At 46.2% G+C, this 12,460-nt stretch overlaps 1 protein-coding gene across 1 annotated transcript in view; it reads right to left on the minus strand.

Moving 5' to 3' along the window:
• Positions 1–288: 288 nt before the first annotated feature.
• Positions 289–12,460, minus strand: part of TOMM20 (translocase of outer mitochondrial membrane 20) — a 115,095-nt gene continuing 102,923 nt past the window's right edge. Inside the window, exon 8 of the transcript XR_009818260.1 lies at positions 289–306. The gene's annotated coding sequence lies outside the window, so the exon portion shown is untranslated. The remainder of the gene's footprint in view (positions 307–12,460) is intronic.

Consider the following 12,460-nt stretch of genomic DNA (forward strand, 5'->3'; position numbering starts at 1 on the left):
TTGTTAGCGTCTATAAAACACTCTGACACTCTCTGTATGCAGCACAAAGTGTTATTAAACAGCCATGCAGAGCAGAGCCAATAGTGCTTCGCTTGTGTTTATGTAAGGTATTCTGCTGATACTATGCCCCTGGGAAACGGTAACGGCTATGGTTACGATGGGGTATTTACTACCACCTCGGCTCGCTGCAGCAATACTGACCTTACCTCTAAAAGCAATCTCAGAAACGTCTAGTCCACAGGGAATCTCACTCTGTCCCACTTATTAGCATGCCAGTGCTTGCCTTTTTCCTTCTGCAGCTCCTTTCTGTAAAAGAGACATTCATAACTCCGAGCTCCTTACCAGTGAACCTAATCCAGCAAGTATCCAAGACATTCAGGAAAAGAGACTTTCATAGCATTGGAATTTTTCCATGCCAGCACTTTTTCATCCTAAGATAAATGGCTTTTACTTACAGGGCTAAAGGCTCTATTCTTTTCAAAACACTTCTCTTCTTCAAAGCAGCGATGGAAATTGGCCGTGCACCTGGCCAACGGATCCAGCCTGGTGTCAGCCAAACAGCAAAAGGAGACTTTCTTTCCCACAGCATCAAGGGATGCTTCAGAGGGGACAAGCAGGCTGGAAGGCTGATGTAAACAGGCTAACAATCCATTGGAATGTATTTAAGTAGGGCTGGGTCAGCATGGCACACCAAATTCGAAGCTGGGGGCTGATGCCTGGGATGCACCTGCTGGACTGGATGCTGGCTCTTGGGAAAGGCTTGTTCTGGAGAGATTGCTTTTAGATGCTGGGCTACTGCACCGGGGAAAAGCCCCTCACACCCAGTCATCTACCCAGTTAACCTGAACAGACACCGGAGGATGGCCCTCTGCAGTGATATGGGAACAGGCTAGACCAGAAAACAGTCAAACTCATTCCACTCATGGATTTCTCTTAGGCGCAAATGAGCACTCCTACAAATACTGGATGGAAGTTGATTTTATTTTTATTGTAGGGGTAGCCAAGCTGATGTTTGTCTTTCTCATGAGACAAATTTAGCAAACACCTTGTTGAAAACAATCTAACAATTACAGCAGACAGAAGCACAAAGCAGGGGAGGAAGAATAGGAGGAGGGGAAGCACACTGCTCAGGGGAGCTGGGCACTGTACTTGGACACCTGCATGGGGCTTCATGTTTGCTTGCAAAGCAACTTGTGTGAAGCCCAAACAAGAGTCGGGAGCAGCTCCTAGCCCTCACCTGCCTCCCTGCAGGGCTTTGTGGTGGGATTAAAGAGAGATGTCTAGAAAAGTCCTAGGACATCTTACAACTGTTTGTGCCTTCGTCCAAAACCCCTCCCTCCATAACTCTCTGCCACCGGGGACCACCCATTTCTCCCCACCTTGCTTACTACCCCCCATCCCCAGCAAGTCCCCCCTCACCAGGCTCCTGCCTCAGCCACCCCATGACTCCTGGCCATTTGGTGCTGAGACCATCTGCAGGAGGTTGCACAATGCTTGGCCACATTCAATTTGAGCTGGGGTTGCTCCTCTCACTTTTGAGAGCCGTAGCCATAAAAAGAGACAGGATTTGCTGGCCAAGGAGAAGCCATGGTGAGCTGATGCAGTGCAGGCTCCTGAGGTCAATGGCTAGGCAGCTCTGTGCTGGGGGAGGACACGCAATGCCTAATGTGGAAATGTTTGTATTTGGAGCAATATATAGTTACATTTAGCCCCTAGCAGCTGCAGAGGCTGTTTACTGTAGCACACAGTCCTCAGCCTATTAGCTGAAGGGCTGACAGTGACCAGATGCGGGAGAGGAACGACTGGGAAGCCTGCAGTCATATTTATCTCCTTGCCAAGATCACAACAATACCTTGCCTAATAAGTCTGGCAGAGAAATAATCATTTAAAGAGCTAAAAAACACAACATCCGCAGCCCATCTTTACAGCCAGAAGGGGAGTTTTGTGAGGCTTACAGTCTAATCTTTCATGGTCCCAAGTGCTTCCCTCCCACTTCACAAACAGTGGGTGATTTATTTCCTGAATGGCTGGATGCAAGCCTCCTGCGTGTAATCGCTCAACAGGGAGGCTGCACCTCTGCAGCCAAACTCGGCCGCTTGCAGCGGCTGCACAGGGAGGCAGAAAGCAGCAAAAGCTGCCATCCTGCTCCTGCAATGCCAAGCAGGCTCTTCTGCGCAGGAGGATGCCTAATTCATAATGGGCTTCCCCCCGCAACCTGCATCCTCGATGCCTGGACAAGAGCTGGTCCCAGGGTGGGCAGCCTCAACCCCACCGCTGAACCGTGGTCTGCACACATGTGCCAGCTGCACACATCTTAGATGTGCAGGGCGAAGGACAAGCTGTACTGCCACAGCATGTGTCCCAGCAAAGCCCAGTGCCCCACAGATTAGCCTGAACTTGCTAAAATAACCCCAAACACAACACAAAACCACTTTTAAGTACTTTCTGAGAACCCAGAGAACTGTATCTCTGCTGGCAGGAGAGCTAGATGTGGGATCAACATCAACACCAAGACACATAGGTTGAGCTCCACCAGTTCACGTAGTTTGTGACCTTGGCTTGCAGATAAGCCCATGTAGTATGATCTGTGTTTTGCAGGCTGCAGGTACCAGGTGTTGTTGAAGGTCAGCGCTGAGGAAAGGGCTCTCCCACAGTCAGAAGAAGGTTACACAGAATGAGTTTTATGCAACATAAGCTTGTAGATGATTCGCAGTTAACTGCGAAGTTAATAGTTATTCAAAGCACTCCATTGTAATGGGAGTGGAGACGGGGAGATGTACTGCATTAACCATTAATCTTGGGCTGTGCAATAAAAATTAAAATGGAATACGGCACGTAAGTATGATTAATTCTGCTTGCAAAGAGAGAGAGTGTCACTGTATGCTTTGGGCAGGAGTGTTTCCTTCTGCCAGTGGGCTGCCCTGATGCAGGTGAGGATGTGCCACAGGAAGGCTGCACTCAATGTTCAGTCCTGTATTTTCTGCTTTTTTTCAAGCTCAAAATACACTCTGTTTCAAAATGCACCTTCTTAACTCTGCACCTCTCAAAATCCTCAAACATTACTGGGTGAATGGATTTTTTTTTCAGTTGTGAAGGGGAGGAAGGAGAAAGAAGGGCAGAACTTGTCAGTTTGAAGCCGCAAAAGAAGGCTACCATCAGTGAAACATCTGATATCCTGCACCCGCTGCAGTCCACAGCTCCAGGGAGAAGGATGGAGGACTTCCCAGCGAGCTGTGCCTCTCTGAAGCCCCTCTTGCCTTGCCCTGGCTACACCTCTAGCTGCAGCTGTAGTTTGAGCTTGGCACTAAAGACAGACAGTGCAGTTCCCCTGCCCAGGGCTTGCCAGTACCTCCCAGCCTCAGCCTCTCCCACAACTGGTTTTCCCAACCACTGCAGTTCTGCTGATACATACAAGGCCATTGCCATGTACACAGAGACTTGCTGAGGTCGATGCCATTGAGTTTGTTTTCTGCTTGCAAGCTCAGTGGCAAACCTTCAGAGAATAATAAGAGCATGAGAAACAGGCTTGAGAAGCAAATTTTGTAGTCATTGTGTCCCTCAGTTCAGCAATGTTTAGATTTGGGGTTTGGTGAGGGTTTTGAAAAGCATTGCAAAATCTGTGTCTGGATTTATCTTTCCCCTTTTTTCCATCCCACTCCCCCAAGCCTGTCAAAAGTCCCTTGCCTGATGTCACTGGGTCTTTTGAACTGGGCCACTCATAGCCAGCAAAAGTGCACAGGGAATGGGTTCCTCAAGCTGAATCAGAAATATTTTGAAGCCAAATTCCTCCTACGGTTCATATACACCTGAGTGAGCCTGACTTCTTTTCTCAGCAATTGACACTTCCTTGTCCGAGTCAGAAGTGCAAGCGTTAAACTAGTGCTAGTGGCTGGTTGTTTTTATGAATACTTTCTCAGCTATGAGTGTTTCTGTGAACCACACTAAATCTACAGCTGTCTTTAAGCCAACATGCGTTTCCCATTGCTTTCTGCATTCATCCAACAGCTGTGCCAATAGAATGTGTTGGTTAAGCGAGAAACGCGCCAGCTGATGAGAAAACACCGAGACCAGCTCTGCAGGCTGACTTGCCCTGATTCCCCTGACAGCCAAGCAGCATGACCCCACACACCACTGCAACCCAGCTGAGCTTGAGGAGAGCACGTGGTGCTTGCAGGCAGCACAAGCGAGCTGACACCACAGCCCTTGTCCAGCAGGCAAGGCAGGCAGAAGGGCACGTTTCATTTGTAGAATTACAAAATTGTTTTGGTTGGAAAAGACCTTCAAGATCATCAACCCAAACAATCCACCTAACACTGCCAAGCCCACCACAAAGCTGTGTCCCTCAGCACCTCTTCTCCAGGCTAAACACACTCATTTCCTTCAGCTGCTCCTCATCAGTCTTGTGCTCCAGATCCTTCATCAGCTTCGTTGCCCATCTCTGGACCCCTGATGCTCCAGCACCTCAATGTCCTTCTTGTAGTGAGGAGCCCAAGAACTGAATACAGTATTTGAGGTACAGCCTCACCAGTGCTGAGTACAGGGCCTTCAGTTAGGAAGGCTGGTCACACAAAGCCTGCATCAGCCTGGACTTCAAGAACACTGCATGTTCAGTGTATTTGTTTTTGAGACATGGGGTTAAGAAAGAATGAAGTCATAAACATAAGGGTATACATAATGGCATATCTATAATGGCTCTGTAATTGCTGGGCTTTAGTGCATAGTTAATATACAACCTGGCTAACTTGCCTCAAGGTAATCAACAGGCAGGAGCAAATGGGTGCCATCCTCCCGCCTTCATACAAGGCCCTGCCTCCAAACATTGTAAAGTAAGAGTTGCCTGCAAAGGTCTGCAGGATGAGACCTTTTCTATTTTTTGAGGCCAAGGTGCATCCTGATACCAGGAGGTGTGTCACTGCTGGGTGATGCTGAGCCAGCAATGCCCAAAAGAGCCACATGGCATGGGGCACAGCACCTGGGGAGAGGGAGACCTCATGCCACCACTTAGCCCAGCTGCAGGATGAAATTTTGGCAGGACTCTGTAAAAAAAGGAAAAAAAAAAAGTTCCTCTGTGATATTTGTTTCCATCAAGAACCAAGCATCTGTGAGAAAGCGCGCCCCAGAGGAGACTGGGAACAGGAGCCAGTATAGCGGAGACAACTCTCATCCTACTTATGTTGGAACCAAATGTCCAAGATGCTTTCCTGGAGAAAAAACAGGCCTCACATTTGCTCTGCATATGTGTAGAAAACACCTGGATATGGTGTTTGAAGGGAAGATTATTAGTAGCATGCCACAAACAGAGAAAAAGAAGACAGAGTTGCAGCTCCAGTGTGTTGTGAATTATTGCAAAATCATACTTAGATTCAGGCATTAAACCCCAAGCTGAACCAATAACTATCTAGTAATTGTATCCAATAAAGCACACTCATGTTGCATTTGCATCTCTCCTCGATTTCCCACCCTTTCCACTTCTATTTACTGGCAAGTCTTACGAGAAGCTGTCAATTTGGTGTCAAGGAAGGTACAACAGCAATAACAACACACTGCACAAAGTGGGCTGTATATAAGCCCATTCAGGCTTCCCTCCAGACCTTGGTGTGCTGAGGGGCAGAGCTCAGTGCCCTCCCTGGACACCTGTCACAGCGTATCTGTGGGCACATGGAATTGATTTCCCATGCTATGGTGAGCACACAGCTGCTTCTGCACAGGTCTCTCCTACAGCCTCTCCACATCAGCTTTCACTTCCCATCTCACTATAAGAGTGTAATTTTACATCAAGAGGCATGCAACCATCTTCTCCTCTCCCTCATATAGATAGGTGTCCAGCCTACAGCCCTGGGAGCCTCTGTATAGCTAGCACAACAGCAGGGTTGAGAAGTCAAAGGCATCCACACGGCTATGTCTCCCTGCAGTAACACTGAAGCAGACTACCTGCGTGCACAGCAAGGCCTACACAGAGAGCTTGCTGCACCTGCTCTGCAGACTGACTTATCAGCCTCCAAGACTGGGAAACTGGTAATCTATAAAAAGCATGAGTCACTCAAAAAAAATCTCATATCCTTTTCCAGTTCAAAGAGTTTCCTAGAACTGCGCCAACTGTGGGGCCTCGAAGATACAACTGTGTTCTGAAATTAAAAATCCCCCCTTTTGGTCTTTTGTAGTGCCTCCTCAAACACGTCAGTATTTTGCCGTGTCTCTTGTGTCTAAAATGTTTCTCAGCAGAAAATGGGTACTAATAAGGAGGGAAATGGGAAAAAGGGAGCTGTGGCAGCTGAAAAGTTCACCTATTGTAAGACAAAGTATGCTCTTTGCTCTTGCAGATACAATTTCTACTCTATCTAGGTAAACAGACAACTGAGAAAAAGGTAGGGGAGGCCAGATACTTTGTAGGTTTTCAGCCCACTGAGGACAAGGGAGCAATGTTCGCACTGTCTGACCTTGAAACAGTAACTGAGAGAAAAATGACACAGAACCATCTTCAAAAAGAGGTGATTTTTGTCTCTGCAGCCCAAGGGGGACACCATCTCCCTGGTGGGGAAGAGCAAAGCCAGTTTGTCAGGCTGAGATGCAAGAGTTTCCATTAAAGAGCCCGGAAAGCAGGCTGCAGGCAGCCTGGGCTGTGAGGAACAAAGATGTTGGGCACATGCAGCCACTCAGGGATGGAAGCAGGCATGGGAGCTGGTTAGAAGAGAAAGGAGAGAGCTAATGGGTGGACTGAAGTGCTCTGCAGCCCACCGTGGACTCCCACTGCATGGGGTCCAAACACCGCCCATGGCTTTGGAGGTGTGACATTGGTCCTGGGAGAAATTATTGCCTGGTCAGAGCTTTGCATGGTTGTCACATGCATAAGAGCAAGTTATATCTGTAATAACCTGTTTCACTGATTTCTGCTCTACTAGAAAGTCAATAAAAATTGACAATGCCCCCATTGTTGTTTCTTGGTCACATATTCAAGAAATATTTATTTCTCTGGTAAAAAAAAATATATATAGGAAGGGACAAGACAAGAAGTTTGTTCTCTACATGTAAGTGAAAACATTAAGAAAAGCTTTTCTCAGGCAGAAGAGCTATTCAGCTAGCACTGTGCTTAACATGATCCTTAAAGGCCTTGCTATACTGAGTGTACCGAAGGGAGAGGAGAATGCTTAATGCATGCATCTTCATTGCTGCCTCTCTTGGGAGAGGTGCTGCTTTCTCCAACTCTTTCTCCCCAGGCTTATCTGTTGATGGATTACACCAAAAAAAGCCCTTTCATGAAGCTCTATTAGAATGCCAGTGCATGCAGTGAGGACCACTGAAATATTCCCAAAGCCACAGACAAAGCTGCCAATCTGATATATTTTAGTATAAGTAAGCTCTGACCTAGTATACAGCAAAACAGAAGAATGGCACTTCCCTCAGGGCAGGAATCACTTCTGAAGCTGCTGACAACTCACTGTTTATCTCATCGCTGTCCCATTCTTAATCACATCTTGAGATTAAACTTTTTTGGTTTTTTTTTGTAACCCAAATTCCATCCTGAAGATGTGCCGAAGAAAGACCCTTGACCCTCTCTCCTGATAGCCTTCTCAGCTCCTTACAGTGCCACTGATTGAGACACTGCAATACTGTTTCATGCTTGCAGGGCAGAAGGAGGGATGGCCAGTTTCTGTTCCCATGTCACTGCCCTGTGTGGACTATGCCACAGGGCAGGCAGCACGGCCTTTGGCCAGGGAAGCAGCTCATGGCAGGAGCGGCGTGGCCCACTCCCAGCTCATGGCCAGACAGCCTCTTCAGCTTTTCCAAAGTTCACCTCTGTTTGCTCCTGTTGTTAGCTCTGAAGCAGGAACAAAACAGCAGACATGCCGTTTAGTCAGTTTTGGTATTGCACAACTGAAAGAGAATAGGAAAGCACCCGCAGGAACTGAGCCAAGTCAATAATGGAGACAGATGAAGCAATACATGCACCTGGCTGTCAGAAGTGTTAGATACTCTCTCTTTAGTAATTACAGAGCAATTATGAAGTTAACAGCAATTCCAATAAGGACACGTATTTCACAATACAATTTTGTTCACAATCAGTCATGAACAGTCACATTAAGGAGATAGAGCTCTGAAACCAAACCGTCCTCACCCCTGCAGGCATAATCCTTTAAATGCCAATCTTTGGTGGGGTGGGATCTTGCATTAAGACATAATTAAATGATTAGCTATTAACAGGATGTAATTGAAGCTGTACTTTAATGTGACTTTAAAAAAATCCCACTTTTAAGATAGGTAATGGAAACCAAGACAAGATGAAGGGTTTGGGTATTGGGTTTATGCAAGATCAGTTAGCCTGTAATTCTGCAAAACCAGCAACAGATTAAAGCTGGGTTTCAATATATCTGAAGTTATCAAAGTCTGTTCTGCACGTTCTGGATGAAAATCTTCAGATTTTGTACTTCTTTATAGTGGTAAAATCAGGATGATTTCAGTTTATCTAATCCATCCAAAGAGTAAACAGGGAACAGAAACTACCATAAGGTTCAGAACAGATCGATCCCTGAATTTAAGATACTAAATCAGTCTCAGATCTGCTGAAGTTCACAAAATTTTAACTCACACTGAAATCCAACTTCATTTCAAAATACTGATCTGCCATTTTGTGCCTGCTCTAAGAGAGAAAACAACCTGCCTTGCTCCAAGTACCTCGTGGCAGCACAAAGTGGAGGTCTCTTGTGGTGACACCATATTGCCATGGCTTACAGCCAGGAGCGAGGAGCATTGCATCATCATCATTTGCTAGTAGAGACTAGAGATTATTGAACAAGTGACTCAGAACAAGACCTGACCTCCTGACTGAAATGAGCTGCCCGGGTGCACATGGCAGCAGTGCCCTTGGGGATGTCCCTTGGTGCCACCAAACTGCATTTCCAAGCACTGCAGATTCACATCCAGCCTATAGGCCTTCCCATAGCCAGACACCCATCCAGACAGGTGGTGACATTTGAGTGTTGTCTGCTTCCCCTACCGCTGCAGTATACTGCAGAGAAGCCCATCCACACAGCCATAAGAGAAAGGATGATCTGGGCTACTTAATCACCAATATGAAGTGTTCAAACCTATGAGAGAGGAAGAGAGCACATAGAAAATGGATGGCATTAGGTAAAGAAATGCTGCCAATGTGCAGATAAAACTCAGTAATTCTCTTATCTAAGGGACTTCCTGGGCAAGAGCAGCTAGACAAAGTCTTCCATCAAGCCTAGCATTAACCTCCTCACTGTCTCTTTTTCATATCTCCTTTCAGGCTTTATTTCATTCAAGTTGTGAAACCTGTTGTGGTTTACTTTGATAAAGGTAGAGCCAGTCACTCAGTATGTTCAGGTAGTAGGGATGTTTTACTATCTCTTGCTGCATCACCAGTAGGGCTGAAAAGGTGCTATTGTGGTTTGACAGCTAAGAGGATATGTGATTCTATCACAAGGTATCCAAGTATCTAAATGCTCTATAAAGATTAAATAATTAATTATCAGAATTATTGGCAGAAAGGTAACCAAGTATTATCCCCCTTCTCCAGACAAGAAGAATATTTTTTGAATGAGTCACAGTTATAAAAGTTGCCCAAGGTTTGCTCTGAGCTAGTGAGCATAAGAAAAAGTATGATGAAAGCAAAGATTCACGTGTCCCAGGCAGCACTTTCACCATCAGTGCAGCTAATGTCCTCTGATGAATCGGTAAGGACAGGGTCTCAAGCTCATGGAAGATGTGTAAGAGTATGTGTGAGCTGCCTTTTTAGTACACAGAGCTGAGCAGCATTTGGAGGGCTCAGAGTGGAAACAAGGTGGCCATAGAAAACTCTTACTTTTTCATCCTCTTTTCCTCTTCATCTCTTCTGACCATCAAGAATGACCAAGGGTTTTTTCACTTTGAATTATTTATGGAATGAATTTTAACCATGAGAGCTAAAGTAATGGTTGTATACACACATATGTATGTGTGTGCATACATGCATAAGCACTTACACACAGAATTGCCTAAGCTAGTCTTCATAAACTCAGCAAAGGCTGCAGTACTCCATCAATATAACACCTCAGTGCCTTTCCCTCTAGTCTCCTGTTTTGTCATCTTTTTAGTTATGCTTTATCTGTGTTTAGATCATACCTCTGCAGCAAAAACTACATCCTTTATACATTTCTCTGATGTGCTTTTCAGATTAGAGACGTTGATTTGAAATAACTCAAGTCTTTCCAAGAAGAGCGTGCTATGTTTTTGTGTTTTATGGTGGGTCCCTGACAGTGAGAAGCTTTACAAGTAAAGAACTAGGAGAACAAACTATAGATCACTTTTAAATGGCAACATTTCAGTGCATTTCATGTGCTGTGCCATTGCCTTAGAAGTAGCTGCACAAGACAGATCAGTCCCAAGCAGGGTAATGTGGTTGAAGAGCTCAGCAGGCAGATAACTCTCTAAACCCCATCGCTAGGAACCAAAGTCAAGCGCTGATGATACCTGGATACAGCTCTGTACCAAACTCCTGTAGGCCAAGCAGCTAGGCACAGGGCACATGGACAGCCTTTAAGAGGCTCAAAAGCCTCCAGAACAACCTCTTTACACACCATGCTTTCTTCTGCTAGTGCAATTATTTCCCCATAGACCTTCTTTCTCTTACCAGTTTTCTTTAGCAAGTTTAAAATCAACCTTTTCCTCTTGCCTCAGCCTGCATCCAGTAGTGTTACCTTATTTTGAAGTCAAAGTCAGCTTGCCTTGGGCATTGCCCTATAAAAAGTCAAGGTGCAGCTGCCTTGATGTTTTCTCCACATCATCTGGGAGAGCCTTCCTGGTGCTACCTGCCCAGGTCAACAGCAATTCGTCCTGGTTTTGGTAGGGATGTGGCCAATGCACACTTTGGGTTACAAAGGAGCACACGCTCTTTGCCAGGGAGAGCTGCCAAGATGCACCAGGGAGGTGACCTTCCCAGCCCTATCCTTCCTGCTGTGATGCTGGCGCCCCATCCTGCCACCAGCAGATCAGCTCTGCCGGGCCCTAACACCGCTTCTTCCAAATGGGTGTCATTCATTTCCTCTCTGTATCACGTTTAAAAGCAGTTTTAGTCTTGTCGTATCTTGCAGCATTTCTATGTGGCAAGGTGCCGAGGATGATGCTGGGATGTTTATTTCACCCTTTTGTTGAAAAGGATGACAGGTTTTTGGATAAGTCTGATGTGGTTTGTAGAAGCAGAAAGGAAAAAACTAAGTTGGTCTAAAGTCGAGCGAAAGAGATACAGGCCGAGAACTTTTCTGAGGCACCTGGACTTGCACCAGGAAGGTTTTGATCCCTTGTGTGAGCACAGCTCCCATTGTCAATAGTTTTGACACTGTTGCCTCCCACTTAGACAGCACTGGCTTGCATGCCAAATCACTCTTCATCCCCTGTGCACACAACTGTCTGAAAATCTGTCTTTATATCTTGATGCAAACTGCCAGAACTGGGACTTTTTTTTCCACCTAGTTTGTTTTCTTTTAATAGGATGGCATTGCTTAATGGAAATTGTGGGGATCTGGGTTAACTTGGGTGTCTTCTGTTGAAAGAGGTATGCAGAGGCACTGATGAAATCTGCTCTGGAACAAACAGAGCATTAACAGAGAAGAGCTGATGTCTCCTGGCACTGCGTGGGTCTGATAGGATGCAGTAGCTTATTTACAGTGCGGTGCCCTCCCTTGCTCTGGGAGGGAGTTTTTGCTGCCCGAACATCACCCCTGTGCTGGCCCCAAAAGAAGTGGACCTCCCCTCCTCCTTCTCCCCCTCCTCTCAAACATGAAATCCATGTTAGCCTACTGCACACAGCTCTTGTCATTCCCACATTTTCTGGCATGAAGAGTGTGTTAGGAGATGGTGTCACAGTCAGCACAATACTGACCTAAGACGGCATCACTGCTGAAAGCCACAGTCTTGTCCTGCCTCTCACATCTGCTCATATCTTCCTGCCACCTCCCTGGTGTCAGACTGAGGGCTTCTGAAGCTGTGGAGTGAATTGCCTCTGCTCATCAACCCTTCAGAGACTGAGCCCTGGCCCACTAAGTCATTCATGTCCAACTGGACCAGCAAGCTGCTCCAACACAGTATGGCCACAGGACTAATCACACAACACTTTGGGGCACATGAACCAGGGAAAGTGAAGGAACACTCTCTGGTGATGGCAGCATGGTTTTAGGTGGACTTCATGGCAGCCTGGCACTGGAGTTATGGCAGAGGATGCTCTGCCCCAGCTGCAGTGGTGCAGCATTGGAACCTGGAAAGATACTAAATGATGGAGGAAGCCATAGGGGATATGATGGAGAAACTAGGATTGTTTCAGTGAGGTTGCATGAGATAAAGGATACAAATTTGTAATGAATAGGGCTTTTTAAATTCCACAGCTCATGGAACAAATGGCTTTTGAAATCCAGGCATTTTGTACACAAACACACTAGACAAATTCAGCTACTGTGCAACACTTTGG

Source organism: Colius striatus, chromosome 2, assembly GCF_028858725.1.
Source record: "Colius striatus isolate bColStr4 chromosome 2, bColStr4.1.hap1, whole genome shotgun sequence".
NCBI classification, from domain to species: domain Eukaryota; kingdom Metazoa; phylum Chordata; class Aves; order Coliiformes; family Coliidae; genus Colius; species Colius striatus.